The 8,247-nt window shown below is 32.3% G+C and overlaps 1 protein-coding gene across 2 annotated transcripts in view; it reads right to left on the reverse strand.

Moving 5' to 3' along the window:
* The window catches only part of LOC117173017 (gustatory receptor for bitter taste 22e), a 13,561-nt gene extending 9,056 nt beyond the window's left edge, over window positions 1–4,505 (reverse strand). The window contains exons 1-2 of one of the 2 annotated variants that reach the window (XM_033361363.1): window positions 4,415–4,481; window positions 4,085–4,097 (exon numbers count right to left, since the gene is read on the reverse strand). The gene's annotated coding sequence lies outside the window, so the exon portion shown is untranslated. Of the gene's footprint in view, window positions 1–4,084; window positions 4,098–4,414 lie in introns of both variants that reach the window. The other variant, XM_033361365.1, reaches the window with a different exon arrangement.
* Between the last annotated feature and the right edge of the window lie 3,742 nt (window positions 4,506–8,247).

Here is an 8,247-nt window from a genome sequence, read left to right on the forward strand (position 1 = left end):
CTTGTGCAACTAAGCATGAATGAACAGGCGCATTGTCGTGATGATAAAGCGGTTTTTTCTTCTTCAAATGCGGTCGTTTTTCGGCGATTTCGATTTTCAATTCGTCCAATAATGATGAATAGTATGCTTCGGTTATGGTTTTACCTTTTTCAAGATAGTCCACGAATATTATGCCATGTGCATCCCAAAATACGGAGGCCGTAACCTTTCCGACCCATTGTTACGTTTTTGGACGCTTCGGAGCACTTTGGCCCGGTGGAACCCACTGTTTTGCCTGTTGCGTTGACTCAGTAGTGTAGTAGTGGATCCAGTTTTCATCCATGGTTATGAATCGGCGCAAAAACTCGGTCGGCTTACGCGAAAATAATGCCAAATTCTGCTGGGAAGTTGTCACATGAATTCGTTTTTGGTCCACTGTGAGCAAACGCGGCACCCATCGCGCACAGAGCTTCTTCATGTCCAAAACTGAATGCACGATATTGCCCAAACGTTCCAATGATATTCCTACAGCATTAGCTACCTCTCTCAATTTCACTTTGGGATCATTCAACATCATATCATGGATTTTTTCAACATTTTCTGGTGTAGTGACCTCTTTTGGGCGCCCAGATCGTTCAGCATCAACTGTGCTTTTGATTGAGAAATTTAATATAATAACATTTATATTTACAAGAGTTCAATGGCAAGCTACGATATAGTGGCAGAGTTTGTAATTATTGCAAGAGCGATACGAAGAAATACTTTTTCCATATCAATCAGAAATATATTCTAAAGTTATTAATTGCCATTGAGAGTTGAAAAAAGTAATATTTTTCAATAGCAAAGTGCGGTTAGAAAGATTCATACCCACCAAAATAAATAATAAAATAGTAATGACAGTAAGTAGCAGATCAAATAACTTAGGTTCCAAAAAAGTTTAGAAAAATTACCATTGTAAATAGTAATGGAGAGTGAATAGAAAAAGACTTGAATTTTTCGCAATGAAAGAGTTTTTTTTTTCAATTATTTCCTGAAAATTTTAAAAAGTGCGTAAAAGATTTTGAACGAAAATTTAAAATTTTTCCATATTACATCGTTTAAGACAAATGAAGGAAAATAATTCTCTTCAGGCCCTCGTGTGTTCTTTTGTTGCACCATTTTTTATATTCTCATCAGAGAAAGTATTAGATTTGTGTAAAATTTGAACCCTCCAGTTTTTGTCAAATGTCCACGTTTTGAGACCCTCTGAATCCGAAAAACAGGTTTTTTCGAATGTGTCTGTCTGTATGTCTGTCTGTCTGTGAACACGATACTTTCGAAAAAAATTATCTATTAGATTGCCCTTTCGTAAATTTGTTTAGTGTCCTAAACTAAAGGTCAAGTTCGTTAGCCAGCTATTTTGGATGAAAATTTAAAAATTGGGCACATTTTGAATATTTTTGAGACCACTTTTTTAAAAATTCAAAAATTCTCTTTACGGTTATTCATAGAATTCAAAAAATTAAACAATTTATCATAATGAATTTTTTTGAAAAAAACAAAAACTAAACAAAAAAACCAAAAAAACAAACTAAGATAAACATTTTAAGCCAAACAACGCATGATATGAAAAAAAGTTAGGAAAAGAAGAACTTTGCTTTTTGAAAGCCCTGCAAGTTTATGATTACAACTTTTTTAATTTGGTCAAAAAGTTGAAAATTCCAAATTTGATCGTACCAAGAATGTTTGAAACAACTTTTTTTCATCATTTAAAAATTCTATGTACGGTTGTTCATAGTACTCAGAAATTAATTAATCACTTTTCGATATAAGCTACGAGAAAAAATTAGATAAAACTTGATAATCCAAAAAAGAGTTATAATTTTTTATAGGACAGTTAGTTTTTGCTTTAGTCGGATAAAATAACATATTAAATAAAAATATTAAATTTGTTTGAAAAAATGACACAAGGTATGAACTTAAATTACCGGACAAAAGTTGTTCGCCTAAAAAGGTCGATAAATTTATTATTAATTATTTTTTGATAGGACGAGTAGATTTTCTTTTGATCGTAAAACATAAGATTAAAAATTAAAAAATTAACTTTTTGGAAAAAGCACAGAAAATACGAAAGAGGACATAGTGTCCTATGTAGGTTCCTGTATTAGACCATATGCAGATGCGCAGTAGTTTTTATTTGATCGTAAAAAACAACATTAAAAATAAAAAAAAATGATAAGAACAAGGAAATAAGAATTAGTATGATTCAATTTTTATGCATATTATAAATTGTAATGATATACATTTACTGAAATGATACATGTTTCAGAACAGCTTAGAATATAATTTAAAGCAAAATAAGAAACAAATACAAAAATAATCATGATAAATAGAATTTGCTTTTTATTTTGCAATTTTTTAATAAGTAATCCCTGGCAGAGTTACATAAAAAATTTATTATAATTGATATAAAAGTGTTGTGTATAATGTAGAAAAGTTGACAGGTGGGATAAAATTGAGTGCGAAGCACGAGATACGTGATGAGAATGTGTTCGTTAAAGCCAAAAGAGCTTTAACAAAAGAGAGTTCAAAATCACAAAATTACAGTTGTCGGTCCGTTCACCTTTGATTCCAAAAAGACTGCCCGAATGCGGAAGAAACGCAAAGACTAAGCGCAGAGTGCGATTGCCTTCAGTCGCGTGCCGTAGGTGCGCTGAAACTCTCGAGCTAAGCTTTTTTAACGAAAGAGAATTCACAATTACAAAATTACAGTGGTGGATGTTTTGAGTCTTAATTTAAAAATGTTTGCGCAAAAATGTGCGAAAATATAAAGACCGAGCGCGTAGCGCGAGGTAAATACATAATCGAGCGCGAAGCACGAGATAAATACAACATCGAGCGCGTTGCTTTAAAAAATGTACTTTGAGAGAAAATTAAAAAAGGTTTTTTAAGCATATCAAATGATTTTCTGAAATTTCGAAAAAGTGTGTAGAATATTTTAAAGCAAAATTCCATAATTCATAAGGATTGAGAAATTAAAAAAAATTGAAAAGCGAGTTAATTCAAGAAACATTTAGTAAAATTGAAGAAATTAAAAGAGAATTATGGAATTTATAAGAGTTTTGGAAACGTAGGTTTTTAAAGATTTTAAAAATAAACTTTAAAGAATTTCGAAAGGTTTCAAGAAGATAAACAACATTTTCTTAAAATTTCTGGGGAAATATAGATAATTATAAGGCAATTTTTGACATTACGAATGGTTTTTCAAAATTTGGAGAAAAATTCAAGTCAGTTACAACAATTTTTGGGAATTTAAGAGGTTTTAAGTGAATAACAAATTTCAAAAACTAAGAAACATTTCTGAAAATCTATAAAATATTTTTTGATTTTTTCAAATTTCTAAAAGTCTTCAAATTCTTTTGAAAAGACTAGCATTTACCCGAATACATGGTAAAATTCTTATAGAGAGAAAAATGTCTTTCAAATCTTCTAGAATCTTTTTGACAAATATGAAATATTCAAAAATCTTTTTTTCAATTTTCTTGTGAATCATATAAAAATTATATTTATATAAATTTAAAAACAAAATGATACTACTGATTTTCTTGTTACAAATTCTCAGAATTTAATTTTAACTTGAATTAACGTGCTCACAATCTGTTAAGAGATAATAGTTATTTGAAATTTTGATGTTATATTATTCTTAATATTATTTTGTCTTCTTTATGGCATAGAAAAAAAGTTATAAATTAATGAATTTCAAGTAGTACCTACATTACGTAACTAGTTATTTAAAGACAATACTTCATCTTATAAAACCTTTTTTTTATTCAGAAAACGTTTATTTCTAGAATTTTTAATGCGTGGAAAGGGATGAATGTTTATTTTAATTTTGTTGTAAATTCAGACAGGAAATTCTTGGTGACATTTTGAAAGAGCTTTAAAAGCCTCAACTTTTTTTAAATTGATGACTGGAATAATTTTTTTTGCGAAATAATCCGTATAAGGCGTTATGTAAGGTTCATAGTATTTGAAAAAGATTTTTTTTTTTTGAAATATTTAATAATGCCATTAAAAAGAGCTCATCAATATCATTTGATAATTAAAAATAAACTGAATCAAGTACCTTTTTTTTAGTCCTGTGTATTGAGTATTCTCATGGACATAGGAAACTCGGGACTAGGCATGCTATCCGAACTTGGCGAGCGGGGTTGAGTTCACGGGAAGGGCTGCCATGTTTGTCGCAGGACATCAAAAGGTGGCGGCCTCTCCCCTCATTGTATCACCCCCGCAATGGCATGCCTAGTCCCTTGCTTCCTATGTCCATGGTTAGAATACTCAATAAGGTTGGCGGCGGAGTCCCCCCTGTAGGGTATCTGCGGATTCGCCGCTGCATGCAATATTGTATTAAACTGTATTGAAATTGAAAAGTGTTTGAAATTAATATTTATCTTACAGAACATTGCTGAATCCATCAGGTTACTTTCCATTCAAAATATGTCAACGATCTCAAGTTTTATTCATTTATGGCCGAAACATTTGAACGAGAAAGTTAATTCAACTAACTGTATCCAGTACAGGGGCAACGCAGTAAAAAAAGACAGCGTAATAAGTTTTCCGAATTAGGTCCGCGATTTCATTTTGTGCACTTCATATTATTGATTGAAGAAGTCAATTTCTTTCTGATCACAAAATCAATGCTTGATTGCTACTTCAATCATCATCTTCGACCTTATAAGATTTTTTCTACCGAATTTCACTGGAAACTCTTAACAAAAGCGGATATTGATACTGCTGAAGTTTCTTATTGTAACAAATTGCGAGACGGAAATTTTTATATTGCAAAGAACTGGATGTAATTAGGGTTGGGTAAAAATTTACATATTACGAAAAATGTTACAATTATAATATATTATATTAAATAGTTTATGAAAATATTTAAATTGTTTTTTTTTTAACTTCCAGAGTGAAAATAGCAAACTCTAAATTGTAATTTTAATTAAGTAATTATTAATTGTAATATATAAATAATTTTACATATAACTGATAATAATAAAAAATCTTTATGAACCCTCCCAATTTCGGATTATTATTATTACTATTAGTTGCTGCACATATAATATTTAATATTAAAATGACGATAACGAATTACGATAACATACTTCTAATTTTATATATAATACATATAATTTTTTAGATGGCATGATTGTATAAATATATTTTAATTACTGTTTTATCGTAAATTTTCATATAAGAGCATTTTTTGTCGAAAACAAATTAACTCAATAAATAATTGTTTATTAATTTCAATTAAAATTTTTTTCATTAAAAAAGTTGTGAAAAAAACCATTTGAAAAATGCCAAGCCCAATTAACAAAAAATCAAAACCTAAAGAAATGGTTAAAAAATTTTAGGTTTAAAATAAAGCGATCTAAAAAATCCATTAGTTTTAATGAGTTGAATAAAAAATATGTATTCATATTATAATTGATCCTAAACTAATAATTGCTTGTATTCAATGTTTTTATATTTCGAATTAATTTCATTTGTAATTTCTTTTAAGTAACCTAATAATTGCAAAGATTTATTTTAGAGGAAACTTAGCTGACCCGAAGAATTGCAGGCCAATCACTTGTCTGAACACACTATATAAGATATTCACAGCTATCCTAAATGATAGGATTATTCGGGCAATTGAACCAGTGTGGCAAGAAATGCATGAACGACGAGGCTCAAAGAAAGGCGTAGCGGGATGTCGGGAGAACCTGCTCATCGACGGATGTCTCTGCAAAGATGCAGCATTCTACCAGCGTGACCTATCGATGGCCTGGATTCATTATCGGAAAGCTTTCGTTTCGACCTCCCATAGACTTATCATCTATCTTTTGGAAAGCTTGAAGGTTCATCCGCAAATCGTTAGGTGCATAGAGAGATTGATGCCGTTTTGGAAAACCAGATTTACTATCTTATCTGGAAAAAATCGTGTGACAAATAACAAGCTGACCTTTCAGATAGGTGTTTTTGAGGGCTATACCAGGAGCCCACTCCTCTTTTGCCTTACATTATTGCCACTAACTCTAGCACTTCGCCATTCCGACGGGCACTTGTGCGGCCAACCTGCAGATTGAAAGAACAAAGTCACTCATGTATTTTACATGGACGATCTTAAGATCTATGCTAAAAACAGAGAGCAACTGCATCTAGCTCTGGGGATTGTCGAACGATATACTAAGGAAATTGGAATGGAATTTGGGTTAGACAAATGCGCCAAGGTTTATTTGAAGCCAGGAAAACTTAATGGCATCCCTGAAGATCGTGAGCTCGTTGATAGAAGCGCAATACGACACCTTTGCGCTGGAGAGACTTATAGATACCTGGGCGTGCCACAGAGCCGCATTCAGGATGTGACATCTATAAAGGATACTCTCCGAAGCAGATACAAACGTCTCATCCGGCAAATTTGGTCTTCCGAACTGTCAGCGAGAAACAAAGTATCTGCAACGAACATGCTTGCCGTCCCGGTAGTACTCTATTCATTTGGAGTATTTCCATGGACGAAGAACGAGCTCAGACCCCTCGATATCGAGACAAGAAAGGTTATGCACATGAACAAAAGCATGCATCTTAAGTCTTCTGTTCCGCGACTGTATATCGCACGCCGTCAAGGTGGTCGCGGAATATTTAGTCTTAAATGTCTTCACAACAGGATTATTCTGGGTACAGCACATAGAGTCGCAAATGGAAGAGACTCTTTTCTTAAAATAGTCAGGAATCACGAAGAAGTGTGCAAAGGAACGTTTCTGTACAAAGCAGCGGAGGAGGCTGCTGAAACACTCGGACTCAACTTCAGTATTAGGGGTGAGCAAAATGCATCAAATCTTATCTATCTCGAGTACTCACTCATGAAAGCCCGGATTAAGAAAGCACAAGAAAAAAACTTTTGTGAACAGCTCCTCGATAAGAGGATGCACGGTATCTTCCACAGAAATGTAGAGGATCAGTCAATGTCGTCTGAGCTAACGTTTGCTTTCCTTAAATCGCCCGGATTGAAGTCTGGTACAGAGGGTTTCATTTTGGCATACCAAGACAATAGTCATTTCCACCTTAACATACCGTCACCAGATTTTGAGCCAAGACATTCCCGATGATAGCTGCAGGGCGTGCCATGCACACCCCGAGCATTTAGCTCACATACTATCTAGTATATATATATCTATATAAAATTTACAATGTGTACAACTTTAATTAAAATAAATATAATAATGTTAAACAGATTATAATATGTCTATATAATCTGACCAAATATATAATATATATTTACGATAGGAAAATAACGAAAGCGATTCCAATTTTCCAAAACACTATGGCAATTCTGTGTGTACAAGGAGCATAACTTTCCCATAGTCTTTTGTAAACTTCACAGTCTTTTCTAGGGAATATCGAAACTGTCTTTTTGATATTTCAATAATTCGTGCAACGAGTCGACTCCGGGTTTACTAGTCGAAATAGTAAATCCTCTTTTCTTTTTTGATTAAAACTAAAATTATATAATCATTTATTCCAATAAAATTATTAAATCCACAATTAATATTTAAAATAGTAATTTTTGTAATAGTGAAGCTATATCCTGGCTTGCTATTGTTCTCTTGTAAAAATAATAATAAAAATATCAAATTTTAGGACCAGAAGTTTCTCCGTGTATAGGCTATATTATGCATGGTTGATTTGTACTTTTATATATATATTTGTTACTAATTTAGTTAACAAAAAGTCGCTATTTTTTTAGCATATTTCTTCGCATCGTACATCAAATTTGAGACAATTTATAAGTGCAAACTGCAAAGTCTTTGAAACTATCTATTTAAGAGATTTTGTCATCTTTATCTTTACATTATTCGTTCCGAGTGCACTATTAGATGCAAATAGGCTACTCGATCCTCTACAATCGGGCTTTCGGTCTAAGCGCAGCACTTTAAGAGCCTTCCTTAAAGTTTCTTCAGATATTAAAATCGCTATCGAAAATAAGGAAATAACAATAGCTGTTCTATTGGATTTTTCTACAGCTTTCGATACTGTTGATCACAAGCTGCTTTTAAATAATCTTTGGGACTTTAATTTATCTCGTTCTGCAATTTCGTGGTTCGAGTCCTACCTCAAAATAAGTTTTCTACAATTGTTTAAGAAGGTACCATCGCTACAAGAAATTTCCTTACCATTTCAACCAAACTTTCACGATATCAAATTATGATCACCAAAAGTACTCAGTTAAAATCTCAGAAGCCTAGGGTA

Source organism: Belonocnema kinseyi, chromosome 5, assembly GCF_010883055.1.
Source record: "Belonocnema kinseyi isolate 2016_QV_RU_SX_M_011 chromosome 5, B_treatae_v1, whole genome shotgun sequence".
NCBI lineage: Eukaryota > Metazoa > Arthropoda > Insecta > Hymenoptera > Cynipidae > Belonocnema > Belonocnema kinseyi.